Source organism: Argiope bruennichi, chromosome 1 (genome assembly GCF_947563725.1).
Source record: "Argiope bruennichi chromosome 1, qqArgBrue1.1, whole genome shotgun sequence".
Classification (NCBI taxonomy): domain Eukaryota; kingdom Metazoa; phylum Arthropoda; class Arachnida; order Araneae; family Araneidae; genus Argiope; species Argiope bruennichi.
The window spans coordinates 14,947,915-14,966,129 of record NC_079151.1 but is presented as its reverse complement, the minus strand read 5'-3'; positions in this window follow the sequence as shown (position 1 = coordinate 14,966,129).

Here is an 18,215-nt window from a genome sequence, read left to right as displayed (position 1 = left end):
CAAAACAATATTATAAATTTAAAATAAATCTATACTTTATCGGAATTTTAAGAGTCAAGTTCCCGCACCTGCGCAGAATATATTAATATTCTTAGCATTCTGCTTTTAAAACCAGATTTACACAATACTTAAAACTTATTGCCGAGTCGTAATGAGAGTCTTTGACCCTTCAGAAGATCTCGAGGTACGAGACTTCTTGGCTAGATCGGCAGGGTGTGTCATTGTATTTTGCTGGTCTTTTCTTCGAATCTCGAGATCGACAAATAATTTTATAATTTTTCTTTTTTTTAAATAAATTTTATCTATATTTCTCCATTATTCATAGAGTTACTATGAATCATTCCAAATCATATATTTCAAAGCAATATTATACATTTAAAATATTTCTATATTTTATCGGAATTTTAAGAGTCAAGTTCGCGTACATGCGTAGAATCTATTAATATTCTTCGCATTGTGCTTTTAAAACCAGATTTACACAATACTTAAAACTTATTGCCGAGTCGTAATGAGAGTCTTTGACCCTTCAGAAGATCTCGAGGTACGAGACTTCTTGGCTAGATCGGCAGGGTGTGTCATTGTATTTTGCTGGTCTTCTCTTCGAATCTCGAGATCGACAAATAATTTTATAATTTTTCTTTTTTTTAAATAAATTTTATCTATATTTCTCCATTATTCATAGAGTTACTATGAATCCTTCCAAATCATATATTTCAAAACAATATGATAAATTTAAAATATTTCTTTATTTTATTGGAATTTTAAGAGTCAAGTTCCCGCACATGCGCAGAATCTATTAATATTCTTAGCAATGTGCTTTTAAAACCAGATTTACACAATACTTAAAACTTATTACCGAGTCGTAATGAGAGTCTTTGACCATTCAGAAGCTCTCAATACACGACTCTTGGTGGCTAGATCGGCATGGTATGTCATTCTATTTTGCTGGCTTTCTGTTCGAATCTCGAGATCGAAAAATAATTTATAATTTTTCTTTTTTTAAAATAAATTTTATCTTTATTTCTCCATTATTCATAGAGTTACTATGAATCATTCCAAATCATATATTTCAAAGCAATATTATACATTTAAAATATTTCTATATTTTATCGGAATTTTAAGAGTCAAGTTCGCGTACATGCGTAGAATCTATTAATATTCTTAGCATTGTGCTTTTAAAACCAGATTTACACAATACTTAAAACTTATTGCCGAGTCACAATGAGAATCTTTGACCCTTCAGAAGATCTCGAGGTACGAGACTTGGTGGCTAGATCGGCAGGGTGTGTAATTGTATTTTGCTGGTGTTCTGTTCGAATCTCGAGATCGACAAATAATTTTATAATTTTTCTTTTTTTTTAAATAAATTTTATCTATATTTCTACATTATTCATAGAGTTACTATGAATCATTCCAAATCATTTATTTCAAAACACTTTTATAAATTTAAAATATTTCTATATTTTATCGGAATTTTAAGAGTCAAGTTCCCGCACATGCGCAGAATCTATTAATATTCTTAGCATTGTGCTTTTAAAACCAGATTTACACAATACTTAAAACTTATTGCCGAGTCGTAATGAGAGTCTTTGACCATTCAGAAGCTCTCAATACACGACTCTTGGTGGCTAGATCGGCATGTTGTGTCGTTGTATTTTGCTGGTTTTCTGTTCGAATCTCGAGATAGAAAAATAATTTATAAATTTTCTTTTTTTAAAATAAATTTTATCTTTATTTCTCCATTGTTCATAGAGTTACTATGAATCATTCCAAATCATATATTTCAAAACAATATTATAAATTTAAAATATTTCTATACTTTATCGGAATTTTAAGAGTCAAGTTCCCGCACATGCGCAGAATCTATTAATATTCTTAGCATTGTGCTTTTAAAACCAGATTTACACAATACTTAAAACTTATTGCCGAGTCGTAATGAGAGGCTTTGACCATTCAGAAGCTCTCAATACGCGACTCTTTGTGGCTAGATCGGCATGTTGTGTCGTTGTATTTTGCTGGTTTTCTGTTCGAATCTCGAGATAGAAAAATAATTTATAAATTTTCTTTTTTTAAAATAAATTTTATCTTTATTTCTCCATTGTTCATAGAGTTACTATGAATCATTCCAAATCATATATTTCAAAACAATATTATAAATTTAAAATATTTCTATACTTTATCGGAATTTTAAGAGTCAAGTTCCCGCACATGCGCAGAATCTATTAATATTCTTAGCATTGTGCTTTTAAAACCAGATTTACACAATACTTAAAACTTATTGCCGAGTCGTAATGAGAGGCTTTGACCATTCAGAAGCTCTCAATACGCGACTCTTTGTGGCTAGATCGGCATGGTGTGTCATTCTATTTTGCTGGTTTTCTGTTCGAAACTCGAGATCGAAAAATAATTTATAAATTTTCTTTTTTTAAAATAAATTTTATCTTTATTTCTCCATTATTCATAGAGTTACTATGAATCATTCCAAATCATATATTTCAAAACAATATTATAAATTTAAAATAAATCTATACTTTATCGGAATTTTAAGAGTCAAGTTCCCGCACCTGCGCAGAATATATTAATATTCTTAGCATTCTGCTTTTAAAACCAGATTTACACAATACTTAAAACTTATTGCCGAGTCGTAATGAGAGTCTTTGACCCTTCAGAAGATCTCGAGGTACGAGACTTCTTGGCTAGATCGGCAGGGTGTGTCATTGTATTTTGCTGGTCTTTTCTTCGAATCTCGAGATCGACAAATAATTTTATAATTTTTCTTTTTTTTAAATAAATTTTATCTATATTTCTCCATTATTCATAGAGTTACTATGAATCATTCCAAATCATATATTTCAAAGCAATATTATACATTTAAAATATTTCTATATTTTATCGGAATTTTAAGAGTCAAGTTCGCGTACATGCGTAGAATCTATTAATATTCTTCGCATTGTGCTTTTAAAACCAGATTTACACAATACTTAAAACTTATTGCCGAGTCGTAATGAGAGTCTTTGACCCTTCAGAAGATCTCGAGGTACGAGACTTCTTGGCTAGATCGGCAGGGTGTGTCATTGTATTTTGCTGGTCTTCTCTTCGAATCTCGAGATCGACAAATAATTTTATAATTTTTCTTTTTTTTAAATAAATTTTATCTATATTTCTCCATTATTCATAGAGTTACTATGAATCCTTCCAAATCATATATTTCAAAACAATATGATAAATTTAAAATATTTCTATATTTTATTGGAATTTTAAGAGTCAAGTTCCCGCACATGCGCAGAATCTATTAATATTCTTAGCAATGTGCTTTTAAAACCAGATTTACACAATACTTAAAACTTATTGCCGAGTCGTAATGAGAGTCTTTGACCATTCAGAAGCTCTCAATACACGACTCTTGGTGGCTAGATCGGCATGGTATGTCATTCTATTTTGCTGGCTTTCTGTTCGAATCTCGAGATCGAAAAATAATTTATAATTTTTCTTTTTTTAAAATAAATTTTATCTTTATTTCTCCATTATTCATAGAGTTACTATGAATCATTCCAAATCATATATTTCAAAGCAATATTATACATTTAAAATATTTCTATATTTTATCGGAATTTTAAGAGTCAAGTTCGCGTACATGCGTAGAATCTATTAATAATCTTAGCATTGTGCTTTTAAAACCAGATTTACACAATACTTAAAACTTATTGCCGAGTCACAATGAGAATCTTTGACCCTTCAGAAGATCTCGAGGTACGAGACTTGGTGGCTAGATCGGCAGGGTGTGTAATTGTATTTTGCTGGTGTTCTGTTCGAATCTCGAGATCGACAAATAATTTTATAATTTTTCTTTTTTTTTAAATAAATTTTATCTATATTTCTCTATTATTCATAGAGTTACTATGAATCATTCCAAATCATTTATTTCAAAACACTATTATAAATTTAAAATATTTCTATATTTTATCGGAATTTTAAGAGTCAAGTTCCCGCACATGCGCAGAATCTATTAATATTCTTAGCATTGTGCTTTTAAAACCAGATTTACACAATACTTAAAACTTATTGCCGAGTCGTAATGAGAGTCTTTGACCATTCAGAAGCTCTCAATACACGACTCTTGGTGGCTAGATCGGCATGGTGTGTCATTGTATTTTGCTGGTTTTCTGTTCGAATCTCGAGATCGAAAAATATTTTATAAATTTTCTTTTTTTAAAATAAATTTTATCTTTATTTCTCCATTATTCATAGAGTTACTATGAATCATTCCAAATCATATATTTCAAAACAATATTATAAATTTAAAATAAATCTATACTTTATCGGAATTTTAAGAGTCAAGTTCCCACACCTACGCAGAATATATTAATATTCTTAGCATTGTACTTTTAAAACCAGATTTACACAATACTTAAAACTTATTGCCGAGTCGTAATGAGAATCTTTGACCCTTCAGAAGATCTCGTGGTACGAGACTTCTTGGCTAGATCGGCAGGGTGTGTCATTGTATTTTGCTGGTCTTCTCTTCGAATCTCGTGATCGACAAATAATTTTATAATTTTTCTTTTTTTTAAATAAATTTTATCTATATTTCTCCATTATTCATAGAGTTACTCTGAATCATTCCAAATCATATATTTCAAAAAAATATTATAAATTTAAAATATTTCTATATTTTATCGGAATTTTAAGAGTCAAGTTCCCGCACATGCGCAGAATCTATTAATATTCTTAGCATTGTGCTTTTAAAACCAGATTTACACAATACTTAAAACTTATTGCCGAGTCGTAATGAGAATCTTTGACCCTTCAGAAGATCTCGAGGTACGAGACTTCTTGGCTAGATCGGCAGGGTGTGTCATTGTATTTTGCTGGTCTTCTCTTCGAATCTCGAGATCGACAAATAATTTTATAATTTTTCTTTTTTTTAAATAAATTTTATCTATATTTCTCCATTATTCATAGAGTTACTATGAATCATTCCAAATCATATATTTCAAAACAATATTATAAATTTAAAATATTTCTATATTTTATCGGAATTTTAAGAGTCAAGTTCCCGCACATGCGCAGAATCTATTAATATTCTTAGCAATGTGCTTTTAAAACCAGATTTACACAATACTTAAAACTTATTGCCGAGTCGTAATGAGAGTCTTTGACCATTCAGAAGCTCTCAATACACGACTCTTGGTGGCTAGATCGGCAGGGTGTGTAATTGTATTTTGCCGGTTTTCTGTTCGAATCTCGAGATCGAAAAATAATTTATAAATTTTCTTTTTTTAAAATAAATTATATTTTTATTTCTCCATTATTCATAGAGTTCCTATGAATCATTCCAAATCATATATTTCAAAACAATATTATAAATTTAAAATAAATCTATACTTTATCGGAATTTTAAGAGTCAAGTTCGCGTACATGCGTAGAATCTATTAATATTCTTAGCATTGTGCTTTTAAAACCAGATTTACACAATACTTAAAACTTATTGCCGAGTCACAATGAGAATCTTTGACCCTTCAGAAGATCTCGAGGTACGAGACTTGGTGGCTAGATCGGCAGGGTGTGTAATTGTATTTTGCTGGTGTTCTGTTCGAATCTCGAGATCGACAAATAATTTTATAATTTTTCTTTTTTTTTAAATAAATTTTATCTATATTTCTCTATTATTCATAGAGTTACTATGAATCATGCCAAGTCATATATTTCAAAACCATATTTTAAATTCAATATATTTCTATATTTTATCGGAATTTTAAGAGTCAAGTTCCCGCACATGCGCAGAATCTATTAATATTCTTAGCATTGTGCTTTTAAAACCAGATTTACACAATGCTTAAAACTTATTGCCGAGTCGTAATGAGAATCTTTGACCCTTCAGAAGATCTCGAGGTACGAGACTTCGTGGCTAGATCGGCAGGTTGTGTCATTGTATATTGCTGATCTTCTGTTCGAATCTCGGGATCGACAAATAATTTATAATTTTTCTTTTTTTTAAAATAAATTTTATCTTTATTTCTCCATTATTCATAGAGTTACTATGAATCATTCCAAATCATATATTTCAAAACCATATTTTAAATTCAAAATATTTCTATATTTTATCAGAATTTTAAGAGTCAAGTTCGCGCACATGCGCAGAATCTATTAATATTCTTAGCATTGTTCTTTTAAAACCAGATTTACACAATACTTAAAACTTATTGCCGAGTCGTAATCAGAATCTTTGACCCTTCAGAAGATCTCGAGGTACGAGACTTCGTGGCTAGATCGGCAGGTTGTGTCATTGTATTTTGCTGGTCTTCTATTCGAATCTCGAGATCGACAAATAATTTTATAATTTTTTTTTAAATAAATTTTATTGTTATTTCTCCATTATTCATAGAGTTACTATGAATCATTCCAAATCATATATTTCAAAACAATATTATAAATTTAAAATATTTCTATATTTTATCGGAATTTTAAGAGTCAAGTTCCCGCACATGCGCAGGATCTATAATATTCTTAGCATTGTGCTTTTAAAACCAGATTTACACAATACTTAAAACTTATTGCCGAGTCGTAATGAGAGTCTTTGACCATTCAGAAGCTCTCAATACACGACTCATGGTGGCTAGATTGGCATGGTGTGTCATTGTATTTTGCTAGTTTTCTGTTCGAATCTCGAGATCGAAAAATAATTTATAAATTTTCTTTTTTTAAAATAAATTTTATCTTTATTTCTCCATTATTCATAGACTTACTATGAATCATTCCAAAACATATATTTCAAAACAATATTATAAATTTAAAATATTTCTATACTTAATCGGAATTTTAAGAGTCAAGTTCCCTCACATGCGCAGAATCTATTAATATTCTTAGCATTGTGCTTTTAAAACCAGATTTACACAATACTTAAAACTTATTGCCGATTCGTAATGAGAATCTTTGACCCTTCAGAAGCACTCGAGGTAAGAGTCTTGGTGGCTAGATCGGCAGGGTGTGTCATTGTATTTTGCTGGTCTCCTGCTCGAATCTCGAGATCGACAAACAATTTATAATTTTTCTTTTTTTTTAAATAAATTTTATTGTTATTTCTCCATTATTCATAGAGTTACTATGAATCATGCCAAATCATATATTTCAAAACCGTATTTGAAATTCAAAATATTTCTATATTTTATCGGAATTTTAGGAGTCAAGTTCGCGCACATGCGCAGAATCTATTAATATTCTTAGCATTGTGCTTTTAAAACCAGATTTACACAATACTTAAAACTTATTGCCGAGTCGTAATGAGGGTCTTTGACCATTCAGAAGCTCTCAATGCACGAGTCTTGGTGTCTAGATCGGCATGGTGTGTCATTGTATTTTGCTGGTTTTCTGTTCGAATCTCGAGATCGACAAATAATTTATAATTTTTCTTTTTTTTAAAATAAATTTTATCTTTATTTCTCCATTATTCATAGAGTTACTATGAATAATTCCAAATCATATATTTCAAAACCATATTTTAAATTCAAAATATTTCTATATTTTATCGGAATTTTAAGAGTCAAGTTCGCGCACATGCGCAGAATCTATTAATATTCTTAGCATTGTTCTTTTAAAACCAGATTTACACAATACTTAAAACTTATTGCCGAGTCGTAATCAGAATCTTTGACCCTTCAGAAGATCTCGAGGTACGAGACTTCGTGGCTAGATCGGCAGGCTGTGTTATTGTATTTTGCTGGTCTTCTGTTCGAATCTCGAGATCGAAAAATAATTTATAAATTTTCTTTTTTTAAAATAAATTTTATCTTTATTTCTCCATTATTCATAGAGTTACTATGAATCATTCCAAATCATATATTTCAAAACAATATTATAAATTTAAAATATTTCTATACTTTATCGGAATTTTAGGAGTCAAGTTCCCTCACATGCGCAGAATCTATTAATATTCTTAGCATTGTGCTTTTAAAACCAGATTTACACAATACTTAAAACTTATTGCCGATTCGTAATGAGAATCTTTGACCTTTCAGAAGCACTCGAGGTAAGAGTCTTGGTGGCTAGATCGGCAGGGTGTGTCATTGTGTTTTGCTGGTCTCCTGTTCGAATCTCGAGATCGACAAACAATTTATAATTTTTCTTCTTTTTTAAATAAATTTTATTGTTATTTCTCCATTATTCATAGAGTTACTATGAATCATGCCAAATCATATATTTCAAAACCGTATTTGAAATTCAAAATATTTCTATATTTTATCGGAATTTTAAGGGTCAAGTTCGCGCACATGCGCAGAATCTATTAATATTCTTAGCATTGTGCTTTTAAAACCAGATTTACACAATACTTAAAACTTATTGCCGAGTCGTAATGAGAGTCTTTGACCATTCAGAAGCTCTCAATGCACGAGTCTTGTTGTCTAGATCGGCATGGTGTGTCATTGTATTTTGCTGGTTTTCTGTTCGAATCTCGAGATCGACAAATAATTTTATAATTTTTTTTTTAAATAAATTTTATTGTTATTTCTCCATTATTCATAGAGTTACTATGAATCATTCCAAATCATATATTTCAAAACAATATTATAAATTTAATATATTTCTATACTTTATCGGAATTTTAAGAGTCAAGTTCCCTCACATGCGCAGAATCTATTAATATTCTTAGCATTGTGCTTTTAAAACCAGATTTACACAATACTTAAAACGTATTGCCGAGTCGTAATGAGAGTCTTTGACCATTCAGAAGCTCTCAATACACGACTCATGGTGGCTAGATTGGCATGGTGTGTCATTGTATTTTGCTAGTTTTCTGTTCGAATCTCGAGATCGAAAAATAATTTATAAATTTTCTTTTTTTAAAATAAATTTTATCTTTATTTCTCCATTATTCATAGAGTTACTATGAATCATTCCAAATCATATATTTCAAAACAATATTATAAATTTAAAATATTTCTATACTTTATCGGAATTTTAAGAGTCAAGTTCCCTCACATGCGCAGAATCTATTAATATTCTTAGCATTGTGCTTTTAAAACCAGATTTACACAATACTTAAAACTCATTGCCGATTCGTAATGAGAATCTTTGACCCTTCAGAAGCACTCGAGGTAAGAGTCTTGGTGGCTAGATCGGCAGGGTGTGTCATTGTATTTTGCTGGTCTCCTGTTCCAATCTCGAGATCGACAAACAATTTATAATTTTTCTTTTTTTTTAAATAAATTTTATTGTTATTTCTCCATTATTCATAGAGTTACTATGAATCATTCCAAATCATATATTTCAAAACAATATTATAAATTTCAAATATTTCTATACTTTATCGGAATTTTAAGAGTCAAGTTCGCGCACATGCGCAGAATCTATTAATATTCTTAGCATTGTTCTTTTAAAACCAGATTTACACAATACTTAAAACTTATTGCCGAGTCGTAATGAGAATCTTTGACCCTTCAGAAGATCTCGAGGTACGAGACTTCGTGGCTAGATCGGCAGGTTGTGTCATTGTATTTTACTGATCTTCTGTTCGAATCTCGGGATCGACAAATAATTTATAATTTTTCTTTTTTTTAAAATAAATTTTATCTTTATTTCTCCATTATTCATAGAGTTACTATGAATCATTCCAAATCATATATTTCAAAACCATATTTTAAATTCAAAATATTTCTATATTTTATCGGAATTTTAAGAGTCAAGTTCGCGCACATGCGCAGAATCTATTAATATTCTTAGCATTGTTCTTTTAAAACCAGATTTACACAATACTTAAAACTTATTGCCGAGTCGTAATCAGAATCTTTGACCCTTCAGAAGATCTCGAGGTACGAGACTTCGTGGCTAGATCGGCAGGCTGTGTTATTGTATTTTGCTGGTCTTCTGTTCGAATCTCGAGATCGACAAATAATTTTATAATTTTTTTTTAAATAAATTTTATTGTTATTTCTCCATTATTCATAGAGTTACTATGAATCATTCCAAATCATATATTTCAAAACAATATTATAAATTTAAAATATTTCTATATTTTATCGGAATTTTAAGAGTCAAGTTCCCGCACATGCGCAGGATCTATAATATTCTTAGCATTGTGCTTTTAAAACCAGATTTACACAATACTTAAAACTTATTGCCGAGTCGTAATGAGAGTCTTTGACCATTCAGAATCTCTCAATACACGACTCATGGTGGCTAGATTGGCATGGTGTGTCATTGTATTTTGCTAGTTTTCTGTTCGAATCTCGAGATCGAAAAATAATTTATAAATTTTCTTTTTTTAAAATAAATTTTATCTTTATTTCTCCATTATTCATAGAGTTACTATGAATCATTCCAAATCATATATTTCAAAACAATATTATAAATTTAAAATATTTCTATACTTTATCTTAATTTTAAGAGTCAAGTTCCCGCACATGCGCAGAATCTATTAATATTCTTAGCATTGTGCTTTTAAAACAAGATTTACACAATACTTAAAACTTATTGCCGAGTCGTAATGAGAATCTTTGACCCTTCAGAAGCACTCGAGGTAAGAGTCTTGGTGGCTAGATCGGCAGGGTGTGTCATTGTATTTTGCTGGTCTTCTGTTCGAATCTCGAGATCGACAAACAATTTATAATTTTTCTTTTTTTTTTTTAAATTTTATTGTTATTTCTCCATTATTAATAGAGTTACTATGAATCATGCCAAATCATATATTTCAAAACCGTATTTGAAATTCAAAATATTTCTATATTTTATCGGAATTTTAAGAGTTAAGTTCGCGCACATGCGCAGAATCTATTCATATTCTTAGCATTGTGCTTTTAAAACCAGATTTACACAATACTTAAAACTTATTGCCGAGTCGTAATGAGAATCTTTGACCCTTCAGAAGATCTCGAGGTACGAGACTTCGTGGCTAGATCGGCAGGGTGTGTCATTGTATTTTACTGGTCTTCTGTTCGAATCTCGAAATCGACAAATAATTTTATAATTTTTCTTTTTTTTAAATAAATTTTATTGTTATTTCTCCATTATTCATAGAGTTACTATGAATCATTCCAAATCATATACTTCAAAACAATATTATAAAATTAAAATATTTCTATATTTTATCGGAATTTTAAGAGTGAAGTTCCCGCACATGCGCAGAATCTATTAATATTCTTCGCATTGTGCTTTTAAAACCAGATTTACACAATACTTAAAACTTATATCCGAGTCGTAATGACAGTCTTTGACCATTCAGAAGCTCTCAATACACGAGTCTTGGTTGCTAGATCTGCAAGGTGTGTCATTGTATTTTGCTGGTTTTCTGTTCGAATCTCGAGATCGAAAAATAATTTATAAATTTTCTTTTTTTTTAAATAAATTTTATTGTTATTTCTCCATTATTCATAGAGTTACTATGAATCATTCCAAATCATATATTTCAAAACCATATTTTAAATTCAAAATATTTCTATATTTTATCGGAATTTTAAGAGTCAAGTTCGCGCACATGCGCAGAATCTATTAATATTCTTAGCATTGTTCTTTTAAAACCAGATTTACACAATACTTAAAACTTATTGCCGAGTCGTAATCAGAATCTTTGACCCTTCAGAAGATCTCGAGGTACGAGACTTCGTGGCTAGATCGGCAGGCTGTGTTATTGTATTTTGCTGGTCTTCTGTTCGAATCTCGAGATCGACAAATAATTTTATAATTTTTTTTTAAATAAATTTTATTGTTATTTCTCCATTATTCATAGAGTTACTATGAATCATGCCAAATCATATATTTCAAAACCGTATTTGAAATTCAAAATATTTCTATATTTTATCGGAATTTTAAGGGTCAAGTTCGCGCACATGCGCAGAATCTATTAATATTCTTAGCATTGTGCTTTTAAAACCAGATTTACACAATACTTAAAACTTATTGCCGAGTCGTAATGAGAGTCTTTGACCATTCAGAAGCTCTCAATGCACGAGTCTTGTTGTCTAGATCGGCATGGTGTGTCATTGTATTTTGCTGGTTTTCTGTTCGAATCTCGAGATCGACAAATAATTTTATAATTTTTTTTTTAAATAAATTTTATTGTTATTTCTCCATTATTCATAGAGTTACTATGAATCATTCCAAATCATATATTTCAAAACAATATTATAAATTTAAAATATTTCTATACTTTATCGGAATTTTAAGAGTCAAGTTCCCTCACATGCGCAGAATCTATTAATATTCTTAGCATTGTGCTTTTAAAACCAGATTTACACAATACTTAAAACGTATTGCCGAGTCGTAATGAGAGTCTTTGACCATTCAGAAGCTCTCAATACACGACTCATGGTGGCTAGATTGGCATGGTGTGTCATTGTATTTTGCTAGTTTTCTGTTCGAATCTCGAGATCGAAAAATAATTTATAAATTTTCTTTTTTTAAAATAAATTTTATCTTTATTTCTCCATTATTCATAGAGTTACTATGAATCATTCCAAATCATATATTTCAAAACAATATTATAAATTTAAAATATTTCTATACTTTATCGGAATTTTAAGAGTCAAGTTCCCTCACATGCGCAGAATCTATTAATATTCTTAGCATTGTGCTTTTAAAACCAGATTTACACAATACTTAAAACTCATTGCCGATTCGTAATGAGAATCTTTGACCCTTCAGAAGCACTCGAGGTAAGAGTCTTGGTGGCTAGATCGGCAGGGTGTGTCATTGTATTTTGCTGGTCTCCTGTTCCAATCTCGAGATCGACAAACAATTTATAATTTTTCTTTTTTTTTAAATAAATTTTATTGTTATTTCTCCATTATTCATAGAGTTACTATGAATCATTCCAAATCATATATTTCAAAACAATATTATAAATTTCAAATATTTCTATACTTTATCGGAATTTTAAGAGTCAAGTTCGCGCACATGCGCAGAATCTATTAATATTCTTAGCATTGTTCTTTTAAAACCAGATTTACACAATACTTAAAACTTATTGCCGAGTCGTAATGAGAATCTTTGACCCTTCAGAAGATCTCGAGGTACGAGACTTCGTGGCTAGATCGGCAGGTTGTGTCATTGTATTTTACTGATCTTCTGTTCGAATCTCGGGATCGACAAATAATTTATAATTTTTCTTTTTTTTAAAATAAATTTTATCTTTATTTCTCCATTATTCATAGAGTTACTATGAATCATTCCAAATCATATATTTCAAAACCATATTTTAAATTCAAAATATTTCTATGTTTTATCGGAATTTTAAGAGTCAAGTTCGCGCACATGCGCAGAATCTATTAATATTCTTAGCATTGTTCTTTTAAAACCAGATTTACACAATACTTAAAACTTATTGCCGAGTCGTAATCAGAATCTTTGACCCTTCAGAAGATCTCGAGGTACGAGACTTCGTGGCTAGATCGGCAGGCTGTGTTATTGTATTTTGCTGGTCTTCTGTTCGAATCTCGAGATCGACAAATAATTTTATAATTTTTTTTTAAATAAATTTTATTGTTATTTCTCCATTATTCATAGAGTTACTATGAATCATTCCAAATCATATATTTCAAAACAATATTATAAATTTAAAATATTTCTATATTTTATCGGAATTTTAAGAGTCAAGTTCCCGCACATGCGCAGGATCTATAATATTCTTAGCATTGTGCTTTTAAAACCAGATTTACACAATACTTAAAACTTATTGCCGAGTCGTAATGAGAGTCTTTGACCATTCAGAATCTCTCCATACACGACTCATGGTGGCTAGATTGGCATGGTGTGTCATTGTATTTTGCTAGTTTTCTGTTCGAATCTCGAGATCGAAAAATAATTTATAAATTTTCTTTTTTTAAAATAAATTTTATCTTTATTTCTCCATTATTCATAGAGTTACTATGAATCATTCCAAATCATATATTTCAAAACAATATTATAAATTTAAAATATTTCTATACTTTATCTTAATTTTAAGAGTCAAGTTCCCGCACATGCGCAGAATCTATTAATATTCTTAGCATTGTGCTTTTAAAACAAGATTTACACAATACTTAAAACTTATTGCCGAGTCGTAATGAGAATCTTTGACCCTTCAGAAGCACTCGAGGTAAGAGTCTTGGTGGCTAGATCGGCAGGGTGTGTCATTGTATTTTGCTGGTCTTCTGTTCGAATCTCGAGATCGACAAACAATTTATAATTTTTCTTTTTTTTTTTTAAATTTTATTGTTATTTCTCCATTATTAATAGAGTTACTATGAATCATGCCAAATCATATATTTCAAAACCGTATTTGAAATTCAAAATATTTCTATATTTTATCGGAATTTTAAGAGTCAAGTTCGCGCACATGCGCAGAATCTATTCATATTCTTAGCATTGTGCTTTTAAAACCAGATTTACACAATACTTAAAACTTATTGCCGAGTCGTAATGAGAATCTTTGACCCTTCAGAAGATCTCGAGGTACGAGACTTCGTGGCTAGATCGGCAGGGTGTGTCATTGTATTTTACTGGTCTTCTGTTCGAATCTCGAAATCGACAAATAATTTTATAATTTTTCTTTTTTTTAAATAAATTTTATTGTTATTTCTCCATTATTCATAGAGTTACTATGAATCATTCCAAATCATATACTTCAAAACAATATTATAAAATTAAAATATTTCTATATTTTATCGGAATTTTAAGAGTGAAGTTCCCGCACATGCGCAGAATCTATTAATATTCTTCGCATTGTGCTTTTAAAACCAGATTTACACAATACTTAAAACTTATATCCGAGTCGTAATGACAGTCTTTGACCATTCAGAAGCTCTCAATACACGAGTCTTGGTTGCTAGATCTGCAAGGTGTGTCATTGTATTTTGCTGGTTTTCTGTTCGAATCTCGAGATCGAAAAATAATTTATAAATTTTCTTTTTTTTTAAATAAATTTTATTGTTATTTCTCCATTATTCATAGAGTTACTATGAATCATTCCAAATCATATATTTCAAAACCATATTTTAAATTCAAAATATTTCTATATTTTATCGGAATTTTAAGAGTCAAGTTCGCGCACATGCGCAGAATCTATTAATATTCTTAGCATTGTTCTTTTAAAACCAGATTTACACAATACTTAAAACTTATTGCCGAGTCGTAATCAGAATCTTTGACCCTTCAGAAGATCTCGAGGTACGAGACTTCGTGGCTAGATCGGCAGGCTGTGTTATTGTATTTTGCTGGTCTTCTGTTCGAATCTCGAGATCGACAAATAATTTTATAATTTTTTTTTAAATAAATTTTATTGTTATTTCTCCATTATTCATAGAGTTACTATGAATCATTCCAAATCATATATTTCAAAACAATATTATAAATTTAAAATATTTCTATATTTTATCGGAATTTTAAGAGTCAAGTTCCCGCACATGCGCAGGATCTATAATATTCTTAGCATTGTGCTTTTAAAACCAGATTTACACAATACTTAAAACTTATTGCCGAGTCGTAATGAGAGTCTTTGACCATTCAGAATCTCTCAATACACGACTCATGGTGGCTAGATTGGCATGGTGTGTCATTGTATTTTGCTAGTTTTCTGTTCGAATCTCGAGATCGAAAAATAATTTATAAATTTTCTTTTTTTAAAATAAATTTTATCTTTATTTCTCCATTATTCATAGAGTTACTATGAATCATTCCAAATCATATATTTCAAAACAATATTATAAATTTAAAATATTTCTATACTTTATCTTAATTTTAAGAGTCAAGTTCCCGCACATGCGCAGAATCTATTAATATTCTTAGCATTGTGCTTTTAAAACAAGATTTACACAATACTTAAAACTTATTGCCGAGTCGTAATGAGAATCTTTGACCCTTCAGAAGCACTCGAGGTAAGAGTCTTGGTGGCTAGATCGGCAGGGTGTGTCATTGTATTTTGCTGGTCTTCTGTTCGAATCTCGAGATCGACAAACAATTTATAATTTTTCTTTTTTTTTTTAAATTTTATTGTTATTTCTCCATTATTAATAGAGTTACTATGAATCATGCCAAATCATATATTTCAAAACCGTATTTGAAATTCAAAATATTTCTATATTTTATCGGAATTTTAAGAGTCAAGTTCGCGCACATGCGCAGAATCTATTCATATTCTTAGCATTGTGCTTTTAAAACCAGATTTACACAATACTTAAAACTTATTGCCGAGTCGTAATGAGAATCTTTGACCCTTCAGAAGATCTCGAGGTACGAGACTTCGTGGCTAGATCGGCAGGGTGTGTCATTGTATTTTACTGGTCTTCTGTTCGAATCTCGAAATCGACAAATAATTTTATAATTTTTCTTTTTTTTAAATAAATTTTATTGTTATTTCTCCATTATTCATAGAGTTACTATGAATCATTCCAAATCATATACTTCAAAACAATATTATAAAATTAAAATATTTCTATATTTTATCGGAATTTTAAGAGTGAAGTTCCCGCACATGCGCAGAATCTATTAATATTCTTCGCATTGTGCTTTTAAAACCAGATTTACACAATACTTAAAACTTATATCCGAGTCGTAATGACAGTCTTTGACCATTCAGAAGCTCTCAATACACGAGTCTTGGTTGCTAGATCTGCAAGGTGTGTCATTGTATTTTGCTGGTTTTCTGTTCGAATCTCGAGATCGAAAAATAATTTATAAATTTTCTTTTTTTTTAAATAAATTTTATTGTTATTTCTCCATTATTCATAGAGTTACTATGAATCATGCCAAATCATATATTTCAAAACCAAATTTTAAATTCAAAATATTTCTATATTTTATCGGAATTTTAAGAGTCAAGTTCCCGCACATGCGCAGAATCTATTAATATTCTTAGCATTGTGCTTTTAAAACCAGATTTACACAATACTTAAAACTTATTGACGAGTCTTAATAAGAATCTTTGACCCTTCAGAAGCTCTCGAGGTACGAGTCCTTGTGGCTAGATCGGCAGGGTGTGTCATTGTATTTTGCTGGTCTTCTGTTCGAATCTCGAGATCGACAAATAATTTATATTTTTTCTTTTTTTTTAATAAATTTTATCTTTATTTCTCCATTATTCATAGAGTTACTATGAATCATTCCAAATCATATATTTCAAAACAATATAATAAATTTAAAATATTTCTATATTTTATAGGAATGTTAAGAGTCAAGTTCCCGCACATGCGCAGAATCTATTAATATTCTTAGCATTGTGCTTTTAAAACCAGATTTACACAATTCTTAAAACTTATTGAAGAGTCGTAATAAAAGTCCTTGACCATTCAGAAGCCCTCAATACACGAGTCTTGGTGGCTAGATCGGCATGGTGTGTCATTGTATTTTGCTGGTTTTCTGTTCGAATCTCGAAATCGAAAAATAATTTATAAATTTTCTTTTTTTAAAATAAATTTTATCTTTATTTCTCCATTATTCATAGAGTTACTATGAATCATTCCAAATCATATATTTCAAAACAATATTATAAATTTAAAATATTTCTATATTTTATCGGAATTTTAAGAGTCAAGTTCCCGCACATGCGCAGGATCTATTAATATTCTTAGCATTGTGCTTTTAAAACCAGATTTACACAATACTTAAAACTTATTGCCGAGTCGTAATGAGAGTCTTTGACCATTCAGAAGCTCTCAATACACGACTCTTGGTGGCTAGATCGGCATGGTGTGTCATTGTATTTTGCTGGTTTTCTGTTCGAATCTCGAGATCGAAAAATAATTTATAAATTTTCTTTTTTTAAAATAAATTTTATCTTTATTTCTCCATTATTCATAGAGTTACTATGAATCATTCCAAATCATATATTTCAAAACAATATTATAAATTTAAAATATTTCTATACTTTATCGGAATTTTAAGAGTCAAGTTCCCGCACATGCGCATAATCTATTAATATTCTTAGCATTGTGCTTTTAAAACCAGATTTACACAATACTTAAAACTTATTGACGAGTCTTAATAAGAATCTTTGACCCTTCAGAAGCTCTCGAGGTACGAGTCCTTGTGGCTAGATCGGCAGGGTGTGTCATTGTATTTTGCTGGTCTTCTGTTCGAATCTCGAGATCGACAAATAATTTATATTTTTTCTTTTTTTTTAATAAATTTTATCTTTATTTCTCCATTATTCATAGAGTTACTATGAATCATTCCAAATCATATATTTCAAAACAATATAATAAATTTAAAATATTTCTATATTTTATAGGAATGTTAAGAGTCAAGTTCCC